Source organism: Ranitomeya imitator, chromosome 2, assembly GCF_032444005.1.
Source record: "Ranitomeya imitator isolate aRanImi1 chromosome 2, aRanImi1.pri, whole genome shotgun sequence".
NCBI classification, from domain to species: Eukaryota; Metazoa; Chordata; class Amphibia; order Anura; family Dendrobatidae; genus Ranitomeya; species Ranitomeya imitator.
In genome coordinates, this window is record NC_091283.1 from 450,874,499 (window position 1) to 450,899,294 (window position 24,796).

At 44.2% G+C, this 24,796-nt stretch overlaps 1 long non-coding RNA gene across 1 annotated transcript in view; it reads left to right on the top strand.

Moving 5' to 3' along the window:
• Positions 1-24,796, top strand: part of LOC138667481 (uncharacterized) — a 161,387-nt gene that overhangs the window by 28,811 nt on the left and 107,780 nt on the right. The gene's annotated exons all lie outside the window — the stretch shown is intronic.

Sequence of the window (24,796 nt, forward strand, 5' to 3'; positions counted from 1 at the left end):
CTGGTCTAATGTCCATTCCTTGTGTTCTTTAGTCCAAACAAGTCTCTTCTACTTGTTGCCTGTCCTTAGCAGTGGTTTACTAGTAGCTATTTTACCATGAATGCCTGCTGCACAAAGTCTCCTCTTAACAGTTGTTGTAGAGATGTGTCTGCTGGTAGAACTCTGTGTGGCATTGACCTGGTCTCTAATCTGAGCTGCTGTTAACCTGCGATTTCTGAGGCTGGTGACTCGGATAAACTTATCTTCATAAGCAGAGGTGACTCTTGGTCTTCCTTTCCTGGGGCGGTCCTCATGTGAGCCAGTTTCTTTGTAGCGCTTGATGGTTTTTGCCACTGCACTTGGGAACACTTTCAAAGTTTGCCCAATTTTTTCAGACTGACTGACGTTCATTTCTTAAAGGGAAGGTGCCACCAGTTTTCTTGTATTTTGTTTTTTTGTGAAATTAAGCTTAAAATAGTAATTAAAATGTATTAATGCAATGTTTGCACTGTTTGCAAACATTTCTATATGAAAAATATTATATATTTTTCTACAAATATACATATTTACCACTAGGGGGAGCATTTTCCGTTTTAGACCTCAAGCAGCTATAGTAAGATTTAGCAGCTCTGCCCCAGGGATATTAGACCACCCAAAAGGGGAGGGAAATGGTGATGTCAGCAGTTACTGCCCCAACAGTAAGAATGAAGAGCAGCATCACAGGGCAGAGCCATTTTGTGTGTGACTGCCCTGTGACCTGCTGTCACCTGCAGTTACTGCATCAGAGGCACAGCTTGTTTACAGAGGAGCAAAACACAGTGGGCTCAGCAGCATCTGGACCCAAGAAGAGTGAAGACATGTGGTGTGCATGGAGCAGCATTGGGAGCTGTCTGGGACTCATCCCTCAAGAAGATAAGAAGGAGCTCCAGCTCTGCAGTGAATAGCCAGGCATTATGGAGAGAGGGGAGAGATGAATTGTATGGCTAAGGCCGGGGTCACACTAGACCGTAATACGGACGAGTGCAATGCGATAAAAAATCGCATAGCACTCGTCCCAATGTTAATCTATGGGGCAGCTCCCATCATCCGATTTTTTTTCTCGGCCGTATTCAGGACCCAAGTGAAATCGCAGCATGCTGCGATTGTCAGCGTATCTCGGCCGAGAATCGCCAATGAAAGTCTATGGGGGTGAGAAAAAATAGCACAGCACATGGACCATCAGTGTGACTTGCGAGAAATTCTCAGGCATTGGGCAGGTGACAGGAAAGGCTCAGCCATTATTTGCTCATTTTGCAAGTGTTTGAGAAAATCTCACCATACGGATGCCATACGGATGTCACACGGATCATTGGATGCGAGAAAATCGCATCCTCGCACTGCACACGGATCACTGTTTTGGTAACATTTGTGCGATTCTCGTCCGTCAAAAACGGACCTTTTTTTATACGTTGTGTGTGTCCCCGGCCTAAGAGTGACTGATGGGAGAGAAAGAGACGTGAAGTATGATGAGTGAGACCCATATGGAGTGTGATGGGGAGATACACATTGAGGCTGTGTGCACACGTTCAGGATTTTTCGCATTTTTTTTGCGTTTGTTCGCTATAAAAATGCGATAAAAACTATTTAAAAATGCATACATATGCATCCCATCATTTATAATGCATTCCGCAATTCTTGTGCATATGTTGCGTTTTTTCTGGGGAAAAAACGCATCGCAGTAAAAAACGCAACATGTTCTGCGCATGTCGTGTCTCCTCCTTTGATGTGGGCTCCGGCGCTGAGCCCACATCAAAGTCACAACATGTCGGCTGTTTTGTACAGCTGACATGTGCGCGCAATAGCGTCAGGATGGTCACCATAGAGGTCCTTGAGACCTCAATGGTTACTGATGCCGGCCTGCTGTGAGCGCCACCCTGTGGTCGGCACTCATAGCAAGCCTGTAATTCAGCTACGGAGCAGCAATCTGATGATCGCTGCTATGTAGCTGAGCCGATCGAGTTGTGCCAGCTTCTAGTTTCCCATGGAGGCTATTGAAGCATGGCAAATGTAAAAAAAAAATGTTTAAAAATATGAAAAAAAAAAAAAAAAAATTAAAGTTTAAATCACCCCCCTTTTGCCCCATCAAAAATAAAACAATAAAAAAAATCAAACCTACACATATTTAGTATCGCCGCGTTCAGAATCGCCCGATCTGTCAATAAAAAAAAACATGACTGACATGTGCCCGCAATAGCGGCGGGTGAAATCGCGATTCAACCGTTCCTCTGTATGTGTTTTCCGTCCGGCGGAAACAGCTGTTTTGTCGGATCCTGCAAAAAACGGATGAAACGTGTGGCCATCCGGCGCTAATACAACTCAATGAGAAAATAACGGATCCGGCGAAAAAAACCTGATCTGGCAGAAAAAAAAAGGAACTTGTGGAAAAAAACGTATCTGGCGGGAAAAAACGGATCTGGCGGAAAAAACTGATCTGGCAGAAAAAAAGGAACTTGTGGAAAAAAACAGATCCGGTGGAAAAAAACGGATCAGGCGGGAAAAAAAGGATCCGATGGAAAAAAAACTGATCTGGCAGAAAAAAAAGGAAATTGTGGAAAAAAAACGGATCCGGCGAAAAAAAACGGATCAGGCGGAAAAAACTGATCTGGCAGAAAAAAAAGGAACTTGTGGAAAAAAAAGGATTCGATAGAAAAAAAACTGATCTGACAGAAAAAAAAGGAAATTGATGAAAAAAACGGATCAGGCGGGAAAAAAAGGATCCGATGGGAAATAAACCTGATCTGGCAGAAAAAAAAGGAACTTGTGGAAAAAAAACGGATCAGGCGGGAAAAAAAAGGACCCGATGGAAAAAAAAATGATCTGACAGAAAAAAAAGGAAATTGTGGAAAAAAACGGATCAGGCGGGAAAAAATGGATCTGATGGAAAAAAAACCTGATCTGGCAGAAAAAAAAGGAAATTGTGGAAAAAAAAAACGGATCTGGCGGGAAAAAACGGATCCGGCAGGAAAAAAGTGGATCCGGCGGAAAAAAACGGATTCTGCAAATGTGCTCGCAGGATGCGTTTTTTCCCCATAAACTTGTATTAGCGACGGATCGTGACGGATGGCCACAAGTCGCGTGGTCGCGTCTGTCGTGCAACGGATCCGTCGTGTTTTGGCGCACCGTCGGCACGAAAAAACGTTCAAGTGAACTTTTTTGTCCAGCGCGTCCGCCATTTTCTACCGCGCATGCGCTGCCAAAATTCCGCCCCCTCCTTCCAGACTTCAGAATGGGCAGTGGATGTGTTGAAAAACTGCATCCGCTGCCCACGTCGGGCACAAATTTCACAACGTGCGTCAAGACGTCGGCCCGACGCATAGCGACGGACTCGTACAGACGCAAGTGTGAAAGAGGCCTTTATGAGGGTTGAACTAAAACAAAAAAAAAAAACGCGTGGGCTCCCGTGCAATTTTCTGCGCCAGAGGGGGAAAGCCGACGGCCAGGGGCCAATATCTGTAGCCTGCTATGAATATCAGCCCGCAGCTGTCTGCATAGCCTTTACTGGCTATTAAAATAGGGGGACCCCAAAAAAAAAAATTGCGTGGGGTCCCCCTATATTTTATAGCCAGAAAGGCTACGCAGACAGCTGCGGGCTGATATTCATAGCCTAGAGAGGGGCCGTGGATATTGTCCCCCCCCCCCCCCCGGGCTACAAATATCAGTCCGCAGCCACCCCAGAAATGGCGCATCTGTAAGATGCGCCAATTCCGGCACTTAGCCCCTCTCTTCCCACTCCCGTGTAGCGGTGGGATATGGGGTAATGAAGGGTTAATGTCACCTTGCTATTGTAAGGTGACATTAAGCCGGGTTAATAACGGAGAGGCGTCAATAAGACGCCTATCCGTTATTAATCCAATAGTAAGAAAGGGTTAAAAAAAACACGCACACGTTAGGAAAAAAGTATTTTAATATTCTTCATTTCACCATACTTACCATACTTCAGCGCCTGCAAAAAACGTAAAATAATAAACCGTATACTACCTGTCCGCCGTAGTCCAATTAATATCGAGTGTCCCACGACGATCTCCCCTATAGAACAGTGATATCGGGTGATGTCACTGCTCTATAGGACCCTCAGTGACACACTGACAGGAGACAATGGCTCCCACAGTGCATCACTGAGAGGTTACCTTAGGACAAGGTCTCACTTTATGGCAATTGCTGCCTGGGAAAAATTCTCATACAGCAATGGCATAAAGTGAGACTAGGGACTTTTTTTTTTTACAGCGGCGGAGGAATACAGTGGTGGAAGGATACCTTCCTGCTGTCATTGTATTCCTGGAGCCCCTAGAGAGCAGTCGCATTATCTGATGCTGCCGTTCTCCACGGGAGATCGTCGTGGGACACTCGTGGATTTCTGCAGACAGGGAGTATATTGGTTGTTTGTTTTTTTCATATTTTTTTTTACAGATGACACTGGCTTCGGGGAACAAAATGACAAGTAATGGTGAGTATGAACTCTATGTTTAATGTACTGTATGTCTATAAGTATGTAATGTATTGTATGTAGCATGTATGTGGCATGTATGTATGGAGTATATATGGAGTATGTATGGAGTATTTTTTTTTTTTTCATTCAACACATTAGCCGGGTGATGGGACTATTACTGTCCCAGAATTGGCTAATGTGTCAATCACTGTCATTGTAGCAGGCATCGTCCGATGGGACTTGTAGTCCCATCGGACGATGCTTGCATACACGCATAGAGACCCCCCCACGCCGCACAGAGACCCCCCCACGCCGCACAGAGACCCCCCATGCCGCACAGAGATCCCCCACGCCGCACAGAGACCCCCCCACGCCGCACAGAGACCCCCCCACGCTGCACAGAGACCCCCCCACGCCACACAGAGACCCCCCCACGCCGCACAGAGACCCCCCATGCCGCACAGAGATCCCCCCATGCCGCACAGAGACCCCCCCCACGCCGCACAGAGACCCCCCACGCCGCACAGAGAGGGAGAGCGACAGGGGGAGAGTGCAGTTTACCGGAGATCACTGGGACTGTGGGGAGGCGGAGACAGAGCAGAGGGAAGCACACAGGGCAGCGTGTGAGAGCAGAGGATGTCTGCCCAGAACCTGCAGTGCCTGGAAGTATAGAGGAGCAGTCAGTGCTTCTGTCCTGCGATAGAGAGTAAGTGGAGCTCAACAGATAGCACTGGACTATAATAAAATGGCAGCTAGTCACACCTACAGCAGTGAGTTGTGCAGCCCACAGAGGCGTGCCCAGCTCACTGCTAATGCTGCTGCAATGTTACAGATAGGGTCTGAGCCGGTCTATTATCTCCTATGTCCATGGGGTGCTGTAATCTGACACTGATAGTGACGTACTACTGCTGCAAAACCAAGATGTCAGCCCTCAGTTCCTTCTTTCTACTCATATATCACACAAAATCTGTTTTACATGCATTCAAATCTGGGTTATAACAACATGTTATGCTACATTACATTGATTAATTAATAATCTACAAACGCGGTACCTTCCCTTTAAAGTAATGATGATGGTCACTCGTTTTTCTTAGCTACTTTTTTCTTGCCATAATACAAATTCTAACAGTCTATTCAGTAGAACTATCATCTGTGTATCCACCAGACTTGTGCACAACACAACTGATGGTCCCAACCCCATTTATAAGGCAAGAAATCCCACTTATTTAACTTGATAGGGCACCCCTGTGAATTGAAAACCATTCCCGATGACTTGAAGCTCATCAAGAGAATGCCCAGAGTGTGCAAAGCAGTCATCAAAGCAAAAGGTGGCTACTTTGAAGAACCTGGAATATAAGACATCATTTCAGTTGTTTCACACTTTTTTGTTACGTACATAATTCCATGTGATAATTCATAGTTTTGGTGCCTTCAGTATGAATGTACAATTTTCATAGTCATGAAAATACAGAAAAATCTTTAAATGAGAAGGTGTGTCCATACTTTTGGTGTGTACTGTAAATATGTGTGTGTATATATATGTATATGTGTGTATATATATATATATATATATATATATATATATATATTAAATATATATAATATATAATATATATATATGTATAAGCTGAATGTGTGTGTGTGTGTATGTATGTCCGGGATTGGCATCTGCACCGTCGCAGCTACAGCCACAAAATTTTGCACAGTCACACGTCTGGACCCCGAGAGCGACATAGGCTATGTTGTGAGGTGAGATTTTAACCCCGCACTTTCCAATTCACCAAACAATTTTGCCCCTATCTACATAATGGGGAAAAGTGAAAGGAAAAGTGTTGGAGGCAAATTGACAGCTGCCAGATGTGAACAAGGGGGACTTAAAGAGTGAGAGCGATGGCGCCAAAGAGTATATACCGTACAGTTGCTAAGGTGGGGCCCCGACATGGGATACTCACCACACACGGGGATATGAACACACACACAAAATGGGCCACACACTACCACGTGCTTGAACACATATACAACCCTCAGCACACATTTCACCACACATACACCAACCTCGCCACATAAAAGTTGAAACACAAAAGTCGCCACTCAAAACTCGCCATGCGCAAAACTCGCCACATGCAAAATCTAGGCTCACGCAAAACTCGCCACAAGTGCAAAACTCACCTCATGGAAAACTCGCCACACGCAAAACTTGCACACGCGGAAAAATTGCCACATGCACAAAAGTTGCAACACATGCAAAAGTTGCCTCACACAAAACTTGCACATACTCAAAACGCACCACTCATAAAACTCGCCACGCGCAAAACTCGCCATGCGCAAAACTTGCAACACATAACTTGCTATACTAATCTGTCACATGCAACTCGACACACAAAAAGTTGCTACACGCATGTCGCCACACAACTCATCTCACAAGTCGCTACATGCATGTCACCACACGCAACTTAACACACACAACTTAACACCTGAAACTCGCCCTAAAACACACACAAGTCTGATATTCTTCAAAAATAAAAATCTGATTAATAAGCAGAAAAACTGCAAAAGCAACAAATGTACCATATATGAAATACGGCATCTGCCAGTCACGTGTCATGTGTATGTGTGAGCTAATATATACTGCCAGGGGGGAGGGCTTCCTGTTGGCTGGGGATTTATCAGGTTGCCAATAGCAACCAATCACAGCTCAGCTTCAATTTTGCTACAGTTAATTAATCTGAGCTCTGATTGGTTAATTTAGGCAACAAAGGACATTCTCAGTATAACAAAGCTTGTGTGAGGTAATAGCATGTCATTTAAGGTGTGTTGGTGGAAAGGCTGATGTCAGTCACATTACCTCTATGTGAGAGGATATAGAAACTGCCAGTTACAGACTATTTTTACCACAATAATGCCTCATAAGAAAAGGAATTCCATCGCACGAATGTCAGCTGATGCGAAAAGAAAAGCTGCATTATGGGCCAATGAAAAATGTGAAGACCGAGAAACAAGGCTGACACACATGAGAACAGCAGCTGCTTCCTCAAGAGCCAATGAACTTTCTGAGGAGAGGAAAGCGAGGCTTGCAGACAAGAGAACAAGAGCTGTTTCCTCAAGAGCAAATGAACTTTCTGAGGGGAGGGAAGCGAGGCTTGCAGACGAGAACAAGAGCTGCTTCCTCAAGGGCCAATTAACTTTCTGAGGAGAGGAAAGCGAGGCTTGCAGACAAGAGAACAAGAGCTGTTTCCTCAAGAGCAAATGAACTTTCTGAGGGGAGGGAAGCGAGGCTTGCAGACGAGAACAAGAGCTGCTTCCTCAAGGGCCAATGAACTTTCTGAGGGGAGGGAAGCGAGGCTTGCAGACATGAAAACAAGATGAAATATACGAGTTATGCTGTGAAATGTTTCTATTAGCTTAGTTTTTGTCTTTTAATTTCAATTTGTTTTGTGGTTTTTGTGTGCAGAATACATTTTTGTTCCATTCTATTTTGCTAACAGCAGTTATTAACCCGGGCGAAGCCGGGTAGTACAGCTAGTATTAAATAAAAATTAATTTTTAATATGTGTTTACTCTTTGGTTATCTATTTAACCTTTTTTGTGCTTAGAGTTTGCAGTAACTAGGGTGAAATCTGTGGCAAATGAGCATCAATATCTGTACTAAAAAAATAAAAACTGCAATGTGAGTCATGCTGTGACATTTTTTTTCACTTCTCTTTTGACTGCTAAGAATAGCAGATCTAGAGGATGACTAGATTGCTCCCACAGAGACACAGACAGGCTATGTGCACACGTTGCGTACAATTTCTGTAGCTCTTGGCAGGAAAAATGTAGCTAAAAAAAAGTGCATTTTTGCCTCTGTTTTTTTTGTGCTTTTTTTCCCCTGCGTTTTTGACTGATTTGAGGGAAATCAATGGTGAAAATCATAGGGCCAATGCGCACATAAAATTGGCATGCTGCAGATTATTTTATGCACCATGACACTTGAGGTTTCTTATTCACTTAGATGGCATCAGGATTACTTTCAGGTTTATCTAGAAAATCTGCATGGAAAAAACACCAAAAACACACTAATATTGCACCGTGTGTGCATAGGGCCTTCCACTTGGCTATATAAGCTACATTATGGACCTATGATTTGTTCATGACTGATGCTTGAATGACGAGTAATGGATAATCTGCCTCGGAGGAGTTTTAATATATGTTGTTTTTGGTAATCAAATGATATTCTGCCCATAAGAGAGCGGGTTAAAAATAAAATGTACAAATCCTAAAAGAAAAGCAGAATATTGGTCTATAAGTTTAATTAAAAAGATTTCTGATATTCTGTCCAGATTTTGTTTAGCCATTGTTCCATTAATTTAATTACATTCCTGCTGATACATAATTTAATAAATGTGAATTACCATCTATTCATATGCAGTATTAGTGGATGCCATTCGCAGCCATCCAATTAAAGCCCTGGCTCTTATATTACATCCAGCTGAATAGCAGGAGATACGGGACCATATTCCTGATATGAGGATATTGTTCATGTGACAGGCGCCGGGCATTTTAATAGAGCTGTTCGGCAAAGCAAAGGACACACTGTTGTAGCCCTCTCTTGGAAACTAATAATGTGCTTTTCCGAGGTGAGATATTATCTATTAATGAATGAGAGAAAGCTCCATGTTGCTTTGATGGCATAGGCTTTTCTGTTAAATCATTCTGCAAGATAGGATCTAATCCTTCATAATCAGTCACTGTCAAATCCGAATAAGGGGGAGGTGGGAATTATTATTATTATTTATATAGCACCATTAATTCTATGGTGCTGTACATGAGAAAGGGGTTACATACAGGGTTATAGATATCGTTTACAGTAAACATGTTTACAGTGACAGACTGGTACAGAGGGGAGAGGACCTTGTCCTTGCGGACTTACATTCTATAGGAATAATCTCAAGTACTCAAGTGAAAAGAAATGTACAGATTGTATTCAATACAGTGACATGCAGTACCTACTGTATGTTAACAAAGTCGATACCATGCAGTATACGTTTTTAGACCATTTTATAGGATACCATAAAGTGGCAGTTGCTGTTTTGGACTTTGAGCACATAAGCTTGGTGTTGCAATGACTGTGGTGTGGCTCACTCCTTATTCCTCTGTGTGTTGCCAACCAGGGGAGAAATGTCTCCAAAGAAAAGTGGGTTTTGAAATGACTTGATACTTAGGCGAGTCCCTTCAGTGTCTTTCAGCTTACCCCGGATGGTCATTTATAATTGTGGGCAGCCTGCTATGATTATGTGTGACTGTGAATCTTTCTCCAAAATCAATGCCAAGCTCACCCTCTGGTGTAAGATTTGGAGGTAAGATACCGTATATACTCGAGTATAAGCCGACCCAAGTATAAGCCGACCCCCCTAATTTGCCACAAAAAACTGGGAAAACTTATTGACTCGTGTATAAGCCTAGGGTGGAAATGCAGCATTTACCGGTGAATTTCAAAAATAAAAATAGATCATTATTTCCCCATAGCTGTGCCATATAGTGCTCTGCACCGTTCATATTTCCCCATAGCTGTGCCCCATATAGTGCTCTGCCCCATACAGTGCTCTGCACCGTTCATTTTGTCCCATAGCTGTGCCCCATACAGTGCTCTGCACCGTTCATATATCCTCATAGCTGTGCCCCATACAGTGCTCTGCACCGTTCATATATCCTCATAGCTGTGCCCCATACAGTGCTCTGCACCGTTCATATATCCTCATAGCTGTGCCCCATACAGTGCTCTGCACCGTTCATATATCCTCATAGATGTGCCCCATACAGTGCTCTGCACTGTTCATATATCCTCATAGCTGTGCCCCATACAGTGCTCTGCACCGTTCATTTTGTCCCATAGATGCTCCACATAAATCTGTGCCGCTGCCGCTGCTGCAATAAAAAAAAAAAAACACATACCTTTCTTTCTTGCAGCTCCCCAGCGTCCGGCCCCGGCGTCTCTCTCCGCACTGACTGATCAGGCAGAGGGCGGCGCGCACACTATAAGCGTCATCGCGCCCTCTGACCTGAACAGTCAGAGCGGAGCGACGCCGGGAAGATGGAGCGGCGCCCGGCGGCTGGAACGCGGACAGGTGAATATTACATACTTACCTGCTCTCAGCGCTCCTGACGCTCCCTCTGCCTGTCACATCTGTCTTCGGTGCCGCAGATTCTTTCTCTATCAGCGGTCACCGGCACCGCTGATTAGAGAAATGAATACGCGGCTCCACCCCTATGGGAGGTGGAGCCGCCTATTCATTTTTCTAATGAGCGGTCCCACGTGACCACTGAAGAGGGGAAGAAGCTGCAGCACAGAAGACCGTGGGACGGCAGGGGGAGCGCCAGGATCGCCGGGACTAGGTAAGTATACCTCAGCGCCCTCTCCCCCTCACCCGCCGACCCCACCGCTACCGTGACTCGAGTATAAGCCGATAGGGACAAAATCTCGGCTTATACTCGAGTATATACGGTACTTTGATTATATTAAGAGGACTTTCCATTACATTAAGGGTATGTGCACACGTCAGGATTTCTTGCAGAAATTTTCCTGACAAAAACCGGATATTTCTGCCAGAAATCCGCATGCGTTTTTACCGCGATTTTGATGCGTTTTTGGTGCGTTTTTTGTGCGTTTTTTCCAAAATGCATAGAATTGCGGGAAAAACGCAGAAAATCCGCAAAAATAATGAACATGCTCATTTTTTTACCGCGATACGTTTTTTTCGCGGAAAAAACGCATCCATGTGCACAAAACATGCAGAATGCATTCTAAATGATAGAATGCATAATACATGCGTTTTTAATGAGTTTTTATAGCGTTTTTAGCGCGAAAAAATGCACATGGCCTTACAGTGAAGGATTGTAAACCAGCACAGGTTTTCTATTCAAATTGAATAAGCTGAATGGAGCCGATCAAAGACTGCTTATTGACTGCAGTCGTCACATGAATGCCTCAATGGATGTTAAATGCCAGCAGTTTGACGAGGGGCACAGTTGTCAGCCCTCAGGAGTGACAGTCATCAGAGAAATGAGTAGGGTTTTAATTACAACCCCTTGAGCCCTTTGAGCTTTATTCCACCATATCAGAACCAGGAGATGCCTTTTCATGCATTCAATTTTTTTTTTATTTTTTCCCTAAATCTGTAAAATAGTATTATTTGTGTCTTATCTGGTGGCAGTGATAAAGGTGTCTTGAACAAATAAAATGGTACACATATTGGGGCCAAAAAATGTTGCCCCTTGTACTTGCAGATTTCTAGGAAGTTGGAAGGCTGAGGAGTAGTGCACTCCTAAAGACAGATCGTGGGACAAATGTTTTTAACCTATTTCTGACATTGGATGTACTATTCCGTCCATGTGGGGTGGGCCCTAATGCCCAAGGATGGAATAGTACGTCCAGCGCAATCGGCCGCGCTCATGGGGGGAGCGCGGCCGGGTGTCAGCTGCCTATCGCAGCTGACATCCGGCACTATGTGCCAGGAGCAGTCACGGACCGCCCCCGGCACATTAACCCCCGGCACACCGCGATTAAACATTATTGCGGTGTGCCGGCGGTACAGGGAAGCGTCGCGCAGGGAGGGGGCTCCCTGCGGGCTTCCCTGAGACCCCCGTAGCAACGCGATGTGATCGCGTTGCGAGGGTCTCCCTACCTCCCTCCCTGCCGCAAGCCCGGATCCAATATGGCCGCGGCATCCGGGTCCTGCAGGGAGGGAGGTGGCTTACCAAGTGCCTGCTCAGAGCAGGCGCTTGGTAAGGCTGCAGCACTTTAAGGCAGATCGGTGATCTGACAGAGTGCTGTGCAAACTGTCAGATCACCCATCTGTGATGTCCCCCCCTGGGACAAAGTAAAAAAGTTAAAAAAAAGTTTCCAAATGTGCAAAAAAAAAATAAAATAAATAAATTCCTAAATAATGAAAAAAAAAAATATTATTCCCATAAATACATTTCTTTATCTAAATAAAAAAAAACAATAAATGTACACATATTTAGTACCGCCGCGTTCGTAACGGCCCGACCTATAAAACTGGCCCACTAGTCAACCCCTTCAATAAACACCGTAAGAAAAAAAAAAACGAGGCAAAAAAACAACGCTTTATTATCATACCGCCGAACAAAAAGTGGAATAACACGCGATCAAAAAGACGGATATAAATAACCATGGTACCGCTGAAAACGTCATCTTGTCCCGCAAAAAATGAGCCGTCATACAGCATCATCAGCAAAAAAGTTATAGTCCTCAGAATAAAGCGATGCAAAAATAATTATTTTTTCTATAAAATAGTTTTTATCGTATAAAAGCGCCAACACATAAAAAAAATATAAATGAGGTATCGCTGTAATCGTACTGACCTGAAGAATAAAACTGCTTTATCAATTTTACCAAACGCGGAACGGTATAAACACCTCCCCCAAAAGAAATTCATGAATAGCTGGTTTTTGGTCATTCTGCCTCACAAAAATCAGAATAAAAAGCGATCAAAAAATGTCACGTGCCCGAAAATGTTACCAATAAAAACGTCAACTCATCCCGCAAAAAACAAGACCTCACATGACTCTGTGGACTCAAATAAGGAAAAATTATAGCTCACAAAATGTGGTAACGCAAAAAATATTTTTTGCAATAAAAAGTGTCTTTCAGTGTGTGACGGCTGCCAATCATAAAAATCCGCTAAAAAACCCGCTATAAAAGTAAATCAAACCCCCTTTCATCACCCCCTTAGTTAGGGAAAAATTAAAAAAATGTATTTATTTCCATTTTCCCATTAGGGTTAGAGTTAGGGCTAGGGTTAGGGCTAGGGTTGGGGTTGGGGCTAGGGTTAAGGCTACAGTTAGGGTTGGGGCTAAAGTTAGGGTTAGGGTTGGGGCTAAAGTTACGGTTAGGGTTTAGATTACATTTACGATTGGGAATAGGGTTGGTATTAGGGTTAGGGGTGTGTCAGGGTTAGAGGTGTGGTTAGGGTTACTGTTGGGATTAGGGGTAGGGGTGTGTCAGGGTTAGGGGTGTGGTTAGGGTTATGGTTGGGAATAGGGTTAGGGGTGTGTTTGGATTAGGGTTTCAGTTATAATTGGGGAGTTTCCACTGTTTAGGCACATCAGGGGCTCTCCAAACGCGACATGGCGTCCGATCTCAATTCCAGCCAATTCTGCGTTGAAAAAGTAAAACAGTGCTCCTTCCCTTCCTAGCTCTCCAGTGTGCCCAAACAGGGGTTTACCCCAACATATGGGGTATCAGCGTACTCAGGACAAATAGGACAACAACTTTTGGGGTCCAATTTCTCCTGTTACCCTTGGGAAAATACAAAACTGGGGTCTAAAAAATAATTTTCGTGGGAAAATTTTTTTTTATTTTCACGGCTCTGCGTTATAAACTGTAGTGAAACACTTGGGGGTTCAAAGTTCTCACAACACATCTAGATAAGTTCCTTGGGGGGTCTAGTTTCCAATATGGGATCACTTGTGGGGGGTTTCTACTGTTTAGGTACATTAGGGGCTCTGCAAACGCAATGTGACGCCTGCAGACCATTCCATCTAAGTCTGCATTCCAAATGGCGCTCCTTCCCTTCCGAGCCCTCCCATGCGTCCAAATGGTGGTTCCCCCCCACATATGGGGTATCAGCGCACTCAGCACAAATTGGACCACATCTTTTGGGGTCCAATTTCTCCTGTTACCCTCGGGAAAATACAAAACTGGGGGCTAAAAAATAATTTATGTGGGAAAAAATGTTTGTTTTATTTTTACGGCTCTGCATTATAAACTTCTATTGTAAACATAAAAAAAACCAAACACTACATACTGTCCCCCGGCGCTGTGCTTCTCTGCACTGTGTAAGCGCCGGCCGGAAAGCAGATTACAGCGGTGACGTCACCGCTGTGTTTTCCGACCGGCGCTCACAGTCAGTGCAGAGAAGCACAGCGCCGGGGGACAGACACCGGAATGTAAGTATGTAGTGTTTTTTTTTTTTTTAACGTTTACGCTGGTAACTAGGGTAAACATCTGGTTACTAAGCGCTGCCCTGCGCTTAGTAACCCGATGTTTACCCTGGTTACCCGGGGACTTCGCATAGTTGGTCGCTGGAGAGCTGTCTGTGTGACAGCTCTCTAGCAACCACACAGCGACGCTGCAGCGATCGGGATCGTTGTCTAGATCGCTGCAGCGTCGCTAAATGTGACGGTACCTTAAAGGGACACTGTCACCTGAATTTGGAGGGAACAATCTTCAGCCACGGAGGCGGGGTTTTTGTGTTTTTGATTCACCCTTTCCTTACCCGCTGGCTGCATGCTGGCTGCAATATTGGATTGAAGTTCATTCTCTGTCCTCCGTAGTACATGCCTGCACAAAGCAATCTTGCCTTGCGCAGGCGTGTACTATGGAGGACAGAGAATGAACTTCAATCCAATATTGCAGCCAGCATGCAGCCAGCGGGTAAGGAAAGGGTGAATCAAAAACACAAAAACCCCGCCTCCATGGCTGAAGATTGTTCCCTCCAAATTCAGGTGACAGTGTCCCTTTAAGTGTAGCTACACTAATGACTTGATGTCACAATGGAGTCACGTCCCTGTCGGGATCACACTCAGTCGGAGCAGCCTTTGGAAGTGGGAAATCACCAGAAATAATACACAAGACACGTCTTGTATAGTGTATCACTGGGAAGTCTCTGAAGCACGCCTGCCTTCAACGGTGCTATCCCTTCTTTATATAGTAGGTTTAGTGGTTATACAAGTTTTGTATGTTTAAACAAAGAGACAAAACAGGAAAGAAAGAAAAGAAAAGAAAACAGTTTCGTGGGCGGCAGTTTCACAACAAACAGTACAAAGGCAATTCCACAGACAAGAAAAACAGGATTTCATACTATAGCTAAAATGTCCTTGAATGGACAGGTCAATATTTATCACAAATTCTTTTTTTTTATTTTTGTTCATTGAGGTAATCATTTTTGTTCTGCTCTTCACAATCCCCCCTTTGACATATTCCATTCAAAACCTTGTCGATCATTTTAGTCATTCTTTTTGTGATATTACAAAAAAAAAACTTTATATTCTCGCATCCATTACACAAAATTTATTTGTGCATACCGAGATACCCTTGAGTACAACCTTGAATAATACATATATAATTACAATAACCATAACTGTATGTATTAGGCTTTGCATAATTCCGGTAACCCACCCACCGATCCCTCTGAACCAATTGGCGGGGTTAAGAAAAGAAAAGGTATCTGACCACCAGCTAAACTTATTTTGGTCATTGTCTTTGTCATACTGATCCCTGAGTCGTTGTACGTCTTTTTTGCAATGGCTTGCATGTATCCATGATGCCTTTCCTTCAAGCTTGACTGCTGTTGGAGTTGTTAACAGGACTTGGAAAGGTCCGTCAAATCTCGGTTCCAGAGTCTTTCTGGTGTGTCTTTTCACGTAGACTTGATCACCAGGTTCCAACTTGTGGCCTCCTTCGAGATTTTCTGGATCTGGAAGGGAAGCAAAAACTTGCGAATGCACTTTAGTTAAACGTTTTTGTAATTCTTGTACATAAGCAGTTAAAGTCTCAGTATTCAACATCAGTTGTTGTGGAAAATAACAACCCAAATTTGCTGCTCTACCAAAAAGAATCTCATGTGGTGACAGCTTAGCCTTCCCCCTTGGGGTGTTTCGGATGGAATACAGGGCAAGTGGTAGACACTCGGTCCAAGGCTTTCCTGTTTCTGCCATGGCCTTCTGGATTTTTAATTTTATTGTCCACTTTACCTGAACTCTGTGGATGATATGGAGTGTGAAACTGGTTTTCTACTCCCAACATTTTCATAACATTCTGGAATATTTCCCCAGTAAAATGGGTACCCCTATCTGACTCGATCACCTCAGGCATGCCGTAACGGGGTATCAGTTCATGTGCTATTTTAATGGCAGTAGTTTTTGCTGAGGCTTTACGAACTGGATAAGCCTCTGGCCACCCTGAGAACATGTCCACACACACAAGCACATATTCGTATCCATTGTACCTAGGAAGTTGGATGTAGTCGATCTGGAGTCTTTGAAAGGGATACCGTGGTCTTACATGATGCTTGGTTGGGGTTTTAATGGCCTGACCTGGATTGTGTGCCAGGCATATAGCGCATGCAGCACACATGTTCCGAGCAAAATTACCAAAACCTGGAGCCAACCACCTTTCTTTTACCTTGAGCGTCATACCATTTGCCGACACATGCGTGGGTAGGTGGAGGTCACTTGCCACTGCGGGGTACCAGGCTCTGGGTAAACACAACAAAGTTCCTTTTTTCCATAATCCTTGCTGATCTTCTGCCCCTTTTTTCTGCCACTGCCCTCGTTCTTCGTCGTCTACCTGTTTCTGAGCTTCCTTCAATCTTTCCTCATCATCTTCAGAGCTATCTAGTGTGTGGGCATGATGTAAGGGTTTACGTGCTGCCTGTTTTGCTGCCTTATCGGCTTTATCGTTACCCCTGGCTTCCTCGGTGTCGAGTCTCACATGTGCAGCTACCTTTATCACCGCTATTTCTTTAGTTTCTTGTGCTGCCTCCAGAATCTGTCTAATGAGGGAGGCATGTTTAACAGGTTGGCCTGAAGCAGTCATATAACCTCTGGCTCTCCATATTACGCCAAAATCGAAAATAATGCCATGTGCATATCTAGAATCAGTGTATATGTTTGCTGTCTGATCTTTGGCTATTTTTAGAGCTTCAACTAATGCCGTAAGTTCTGCTTCTTGTGCAGACTGATTAGCAGGGAGAGGTTCTGCTTTCAGCACTTCATGCTGAGTTACTACCGCATAACCTGTATGAAATTGTCCATTCATATCTGCATATCTACTGCCATCTATGAAAAGTTCAAATGTAGCATTACAGAGTGGCTTGTCACGTACATTACATAAGCCCTGAGTCTCTTGTTCCATTAATTGTACACAATCATGCATTGACTTTGATGGGTCAAAGGAGTTGGAGAGTGCAGTTTCAAAGGAGTTGGAGAGTGCAGTTTCCTCAGGTATGGTACCCCCCTCAGACTCTAAAGGGAGCAAAGACGCGAGATTAAGAGTCTGAATCCTGGCAAAGGAAATGTTGGGCGGCAGTAGTAGGGAACATTGGAGACGGAGGTGTCTGGCCATTGAAATATGTTTAGGTTGGACCTGGTTAATAATGCCATGTACATCATGAGTGGTCTGAACTAGAAGTGGGTGATCAAGAACAATCTCAGAAGCTTTATCTAATAACAGTGAAATTGCGGCTACTACTCTTACACAAGAAGGTGCGGCTCTAGCTACAGGGTCCAGATGAGCTGATATGTATGCCACAGGTCTCTGTTTGTTTCCATGTTTTTGTGTGAGCACCCCTGTAGCATGTGAGGATATCTCAGCTGCCATCAATTGAAAAGGTTTAGTGTAGTCTGGGAGTCCCAAAGCCGGAGCTGATACCAGTGCTGTTTTCAAAGAGGAAAATGACTGTTTAGCCTCTTCACTGAGTGAATATGGTGTGTTGGCAATACAGTCATATAAAGGCTGCATGAGTTGACTTGCATGTATGATCCACTGTCTACAGTGTGAAACAATACCTAGGAAAGCACGCAGCTGTTTGTGATTCCTGGGTTCAAGCATGTTACGTATGGCTTCCGTACGTTGAGGTGTGAGGTGTCTGATGCCCTGTGATATGCAGTGACCTAAAAACACGACTGTTTGTTGACAAGCCTGGAGTTTCTGTCTATTTACTTTACAGCCTTCTTGCGCTAGGAAAATTAAGAAATTAACAGTTGAGGTAACTGCCGTCTGTTCATCAGGGCAACAAATAAGTAAGTCATCTACATACTGTAGAATGACTACTCCTGGTTCTGGGATGAAATTTTTTAGCACGGTCTGCATTGCTTCAGAGTACAAAGTTGGTGAGTGTACCATACCTTGTGGCAATCTTGTCCATGCTAATTGTTTACCCTTGAATGTAAAGGCAAACAAATGCCAACAGTTCTTATGTAGTGGCACAGAAAAAAATGCGTTTGATAAGTCAATTACCGTAAAATATGCAGCAGTGCTGGGAATTTGAGACAGTAAGGTATGAGGATTCGGTACCACAGGGGTGACCGGTGCCAAAACCTTATTGATTTCCCGTAAGTCGTGCACCATGCGATATTTCACCATAGTTTCTTTGGAGGACACTTTCTTTTTAACAGGATATAAGGGTGTATTGGCGGGTGACCTGATTTCTACCAAAACACCTTGTAACACATAATCCTGAATTTGTTGAGAAATCGCCTGTTCTTGCTGGGCGCTGATGGGGTATTGCCTAAGCTGAGGTAATATGGTTCCCGGGGCAGTTTCTAACAGTATAGGAGCTACTGATAAAAATCCTACATCAGTGTCTCCTTTTGCCCATAGGCTGTCAGGAACCCGAGACAAGTCAATTTTTGCTTGTTGAGTGTAAATTTCGGGAAAATCCTCCATTGCCTGTATTCTAACATATGGTTCCAGAGTTTCTGCATCTTCAGGGATGGTCAGCATAACTGTGCCATCTTCTCTAAAATGGATGTTTGCATGCATTTTACTTAAGACATCAGTACCCAACAAGCAGGTAGGTGCACCTTTAGCAAATAAAAATTTGGATACAAAAGTTTTAGGGCCAAAGCTCACATTTAAAGGTTTTGTAAAGGGCAACGCCTGAATTTTACCATCATACCCTTCTGCATATGTAACCTTTGAGGATATATTGTCAGGATATGGTAAAAAGTCCTGATTTAAAATGGAGGATGTTGCTCCCGTATCTATCAGAAAAGGTACATTTTTACCCTCAACTTCAACTTGTATTATTGGTCTTCTAGAAGGAAGAGAGACCTGCATAACTTTCAGTCATTCTGAGCTGTCTGTTTGACAGGCACTGGGTTATTTATCCTATTTTTGGGTACAAAGGTTCCTGAATCTATATCTGTTTTTCTCTTCCTACATTCCCTTTGGAAATGTCCTGGCTTCTTACAGTAATGACAAGTAAACTTTTGATTAGCAGAGCCAGTATTAGCCTGTGCAATTCTTACTGGCTTAGAATTTTCTCTTAAGTCCATTTCTATCCCTACAGCTTTCTGTCTAGCCAGGTGTGGGTCTTCCAAGGTTCTCCAATCAGGGGTTGCGGCCTTAAGCTTTTCCTTCACTTTTGGAGACAATCCATCTATAAAGGTTTTTGTAACTAACCTCATCATTCCTGGAGCGGTTAGATCCATGCCTTCATCTCTGAAATTATTTTCTACACTTAGATAATATTCGTCTACTGATTGTCCAGATTTCTGAGCCACCACTCCCGTTGTTCCTCTCTGCCTCTGTCTCTCCCTCGTGAAAACCATTAAGTGATCTACAAATTGTGTACCTGATTCTATCGTTTGTAAGGCACCGTCTCCTGCTTGGGGCCAATGTACCTGTAGATTTGCTAATAGCTCCTGGAAGAGTCCAGGAGTCATTTTCATTCTACATAATTCTTCTCCATCTGCCCAAACTCCAGCGTGAGTCTGCATAATTTGCTGTATATATTGTGCAAATCTAACTGGACACTGGGTGGGATCTGGTGCGTTATGCAAGAGAGACATGCCTTCAGCGGGGGACCAAGGGAAATATTGTCGAGTTTGGTGATATCTAGTTCCCATTACTCCGTCAGCATCAGGTTCCCTAAAGGGTCTTGGTACTACCCTAACAGGGGCAAGAAGTACAGCGCCATGTCTAGGTGTACCACAGGCTAGGCAATCATTTCTCCAGTCTGGATTTTGTTGTCCACAGTGCGGACATACCCATCCTCCTGGTCCGGCTAAACTTTGAGGTGGTGTTTGGAGAAAAGATGGGGCATGTGGGTTAAGGTATGGGGGTGGGGTATTTTTAGATTCCACATTTTGTTTTTCTCCACAGCCTGTGGGTCTAATACACCACTTTTTACTCTGTTGATTATATGTCCATCCCTCATTTTCTGCTACCCTAGAGACATCAATCAATGCTTGGATCTGATCTATCCATTTCTTGTCTCTGATTATGCCTTTTTTCCTTTCCTGAATTCCTTCCCATAGTTTTCTACTAAAAGCTTCTGCCCTAGTAACTCCAAACTTACTAAAAATCTTTTTCAGCCCCTTAGTGGCATCTTCACCACTTCTCTCCTTTATGATAGTATAGATATCTAATTCTTCTGGTTCCGACTTTGTTTGCTTATTCCCTATTTTCTTATCCTGAGCTTTCTTGCCCTAGGTGGCGTTTGGGTATGAGAATACCTCGTTACCTTCTTCCTAAGGAGCTAGGATGTCTTTTTTCTTGCCCTAGGTGGCGTTTGGGTATGAGAATACCTCGTTACCTTCTTCCTAAGGAGCTAGGATGTTTAAACTGTGTTGATGTAAGAAAATCCTGATTCCTACACCTATAGCAAACAACACAAATGCAACCAGACAGAAAAAGAAAAAGAACATACAACGTATCTTGTCCCAGGCTAATTTATCTGTCCTGGGCTTATACGATCACATACAACGTATTCTTGTCCCAGGCTAATTTATCTGTCCTGGGCTCATACTATCATACACTTATCCGTCACCAGGTTTTTGTCAAAGACAGGATCAGAGATTGAACATAGGCGCGGAGGTCTCCCTGAAAGGACGCAACCACGTTGCCCAGTGGGACAGTCACTTCTTCTGTTTCAACCCCCTGGGCGGCTTATAGGGCTATTCCCAACTTCCACACACCTTCTATTCACATTCACTCTCATTCAATGCCGTACTCCGTGAGGTGATCAATTCCTAAATAGTTCAAGAACCCGAGCTATAGGTATCCTCCTCTACTAGAACTACCCGCTAAAGAACACGACACAGAAAATCTTACGGACAGTGCAGGGCAGATATAAGAGATCTAACAGTGTCTCTTACCTGGCCAGGTTTTTGTTCATCTGCCGTCCATTATCCCAGATTCTCTTTTCGTTCGTATTCTGCCGGTGTTCTTGAAGGAATACACAGACCTCAGGTCCCTGTTCAGGCGCCAGGAAATGTCGGGATCACACTCAGTCGGAGCAGCCTTTGGAAGTGGGAAATCACCAGAAATAATACACAAGACACGTCTTGTATAGTGTATCACTGGGAAGTCTCTGAAGCACGCCTGCCTTCAACGGTGCTATCCCTTCTTTATATAGTAGGTTTAGTGGTTATACAAGTTTTGCATGTTTAAACAAAGAGACAAAACAGGAAAGAAAGAAAAGAAAAGAAAACAGTTTCGTGGGCGGCAGTTTCACAACAAACAGTACAAAGGCAATTCCACAGACAAGAAAAACAGGATTTCATACTATAGCTAAAATGTCCTTGAATGGACAGGTCAATATTTATCACAAATTCTTTTTTTTATTTTTGTTCATTGAGGTAATCATTTTTGTTCTGCTCTTCACATCCCCATAGGAGACCTGGAGTTAGCAGTCATGATGCGTAATGAATCACAGGTCTTTTTTAGAGATGGTGTGATTTGTGTCCCATATTAAACAGATTGTTTCCCCTGGTGATGAAGAGGTTAACGACCCTTTCTATGCAGGTCAGAAACATGCAGCTTCATTTCATCTGCTTCTGATCGGGTCATTACCGCTTCCTATAAAAACTGGTCAGACCTTCTTGTCCCTGTCAGTGAAAGATTAGTCTTCCTGTGCTGTGTGTGTTAAAGCTAAGTGGGTGGGGTAGATACAGTATGTAGTAGTGTTCTATGGTTTGCTGAAGTACGTGTGCATTTATCTCCTGGTCACTGTTCCCATTTAGTTTATTCCTCCTTGTCCCTATCCTCATCCCTATTGTTGATTAGTGCTTTTGTATGATAGAGGTTTTCTGTTATCCCTGTTTTGTTTATGTATCTTGTTTACCTTACATTTCTGTCCCATGCCTCATGGAGTGGGGGGAGGGTACCGAGTATGATCGGAGACTCAGGCCTCTCTTCCTGTAAGAGTGCCCCCGGGACAGGGATAGTTGGGTCCCAGTTCCAGGGACGGTTTGAAGCCCCACTTCCTTACCAAAGACCGTCACAGCGTGACACTTTAATAGAGGCTAAACTATGTTCTTGACTTAATCTTCTATGCTTCTTTTAAGGCATCCCATGATTTTATTTGCCTTGGCAACAGCTGCCTGACACTGGCACTAAACTTCAGCTTGCTGAAAACCTATGCATCCAAGTATTTAGTGATAGCTTTACCCAGTGTTTTATTACTTAATATGGTATTAATTGTTTTTTTTCCTCGTCTCAAGTGCTCAATATTTATGTATGTTAAAATTCAAGTTCCATTTTTCAGTCCGTGTCATCACAGCCAGGGCCGGCTCCAGGTTTTCGAGGGCCCCGGGCGAAAGAGTCTCAGTGGGCCCCCCCCTTTAACACATACCCCGATTTATGATGCACAGATACGGCAGAGAAATGTATAGTACAATGCCAGATTTCACTTCTTACATGAGTGACAGCTATTGTAGATTCTGCAGTGTATATATACAGGAGGAAAGGTGCTGTGCAGTGTATATATACAGGAGAGGTGCTTTTCTGTTTTGAGTTTTTCTATGAAACAAAGACTTTTCTACATAAACAACGTTGTTTGGTTTTGCGGCCCCAACAGATCTGTGCTACAAAGTAACAGGCGGCTCGGGCATTAATGAGGGACCTGATGCTGAATCCTTTCCACAAACCCTAATGACCCAACTAGTGCCCTGTAATTAGAAGCTCATTAAACGCCTCCCTGTCCCGAGCAGTCATGTACAGTATGGGGGGATCCTGCAGCCCACCCCCTGACTGCTCCATACCATACACTGCCTTCTGTCGCTCTCACTATTATCCTGTGCATTTCTCCATCATCGTTACCCCATGTTACACTTGTCACCCCCCACTACAGAGTAGCAGGGCAGCCAATGTCCCCCCTCCCGGACCCTAATGGCAGCAGGAAATGTCTGCTCCTCTATTGGGTTGGAACCTGATTTAATCAAGGAATAATGTGGATTTGTTGCCAGTGGCTGCAGGGGAAGGGTTAAGTGATGCCATGTCCTTGGTGGGAGCAGTGGCAGCTGCTGGGACCTGGACAGAGACAACCAATGTTGCTGTGACTGCACAGTGTGATGTGGAGGAGAGAAGCTGAGACTCCGGAGCAGAAATCACCCACATGCCAGCACTGGGCAGAGTCCCTCCAGTCACCAGCCTGGGGCCACGGAGCCCCAATGTACAGCCCACAGCTCAGATTTATCCATGGCAGCAGCTCCCCTTCCTCCTGGCATCTGGTTAACCCCACTTATGCGGGTCGGATTGTTATCTTTAAGGTTCAGCAATAACCTTAATACAGATGGGAAGGGGTTAAGCTTCTTCCTACCTCACTGGTGCAGGTTTGGTGCAGCATGCATGTATTCTGGGTGAGCTGGGCGGCTGCAGGTTGCACCCCACCAGCTGCTCCTCCAGACATCACCCACATTTTTAGGCAGTGGAGAAAGACAGCAGCAGACTGAGCCACAAGTCCGTCTGCAACCACTGCTCTGCTGGATACCTTTGCAGTCACTCAGGCACTAGTAGGACGGAGCTCCTCCGGAATCTGCCTGATAAACTTCAGCACTGTCTGCAGCCACCCAGGGGGGAGAGCAGAGAATGTGCGCTCTCCGCCCACAATGTCACACTGGCTGCCTTCTGTTAACCCCTATGTGTGCCTGCCTGGCTGCACTGACTGAGTGAGAAGATGCTTGTGTCAGAGCTGGCACATAGGGGTTAAGAGAACGCAGCCAGCGTGACTTTGTGGGGGGAGAGAGCATGTTATCTCCTGCTCTGCTCTCCCAGCTGTATCTATGACAGCATGAGTGGGCCCCCCCCTCTCCCCAGGGCCCCGGCATTTGCCCGCTGTGCCGGGTGCTGACGCCGGCCCTGATCACAGCTTACTTCAATAGGACGTATCACTGGGACAAAAGTGGCCAGTTTTTCCTCGTTCTCCTGAGTATTATTTTTTATATCCAGATTCTATCATAACCGATCTGTAACACAGGACTGGCTCATAGCAAATAGCCAGGAAACTATGGGCCTGTAAGTTTAACCTTCGCTGTTGGCAAAATGTTTGAAGGTTTTCTAAGAGATGCTATACTGTAGTTAATAATAATAACCTCATAAACCAGCATCATCTTATTTAAGGCTGACTGAGCTAATTATATTCTAATGTCTATTACATTAGTTGCGCACAGCGATACATTTGTTATTCTTTCTGGCCTAAATGTTAAAAATTAAACCCCTCTAGTTGTCTTGAGCATTATTTGTGACAGGTAACCGACCTTTACTATTCTCAAAAACAATTTCCCTTCGCTAAACCTGCATGTTTTTGCCCCCCAATTTTTAACGAGGTAGCTGAAGACCCCATA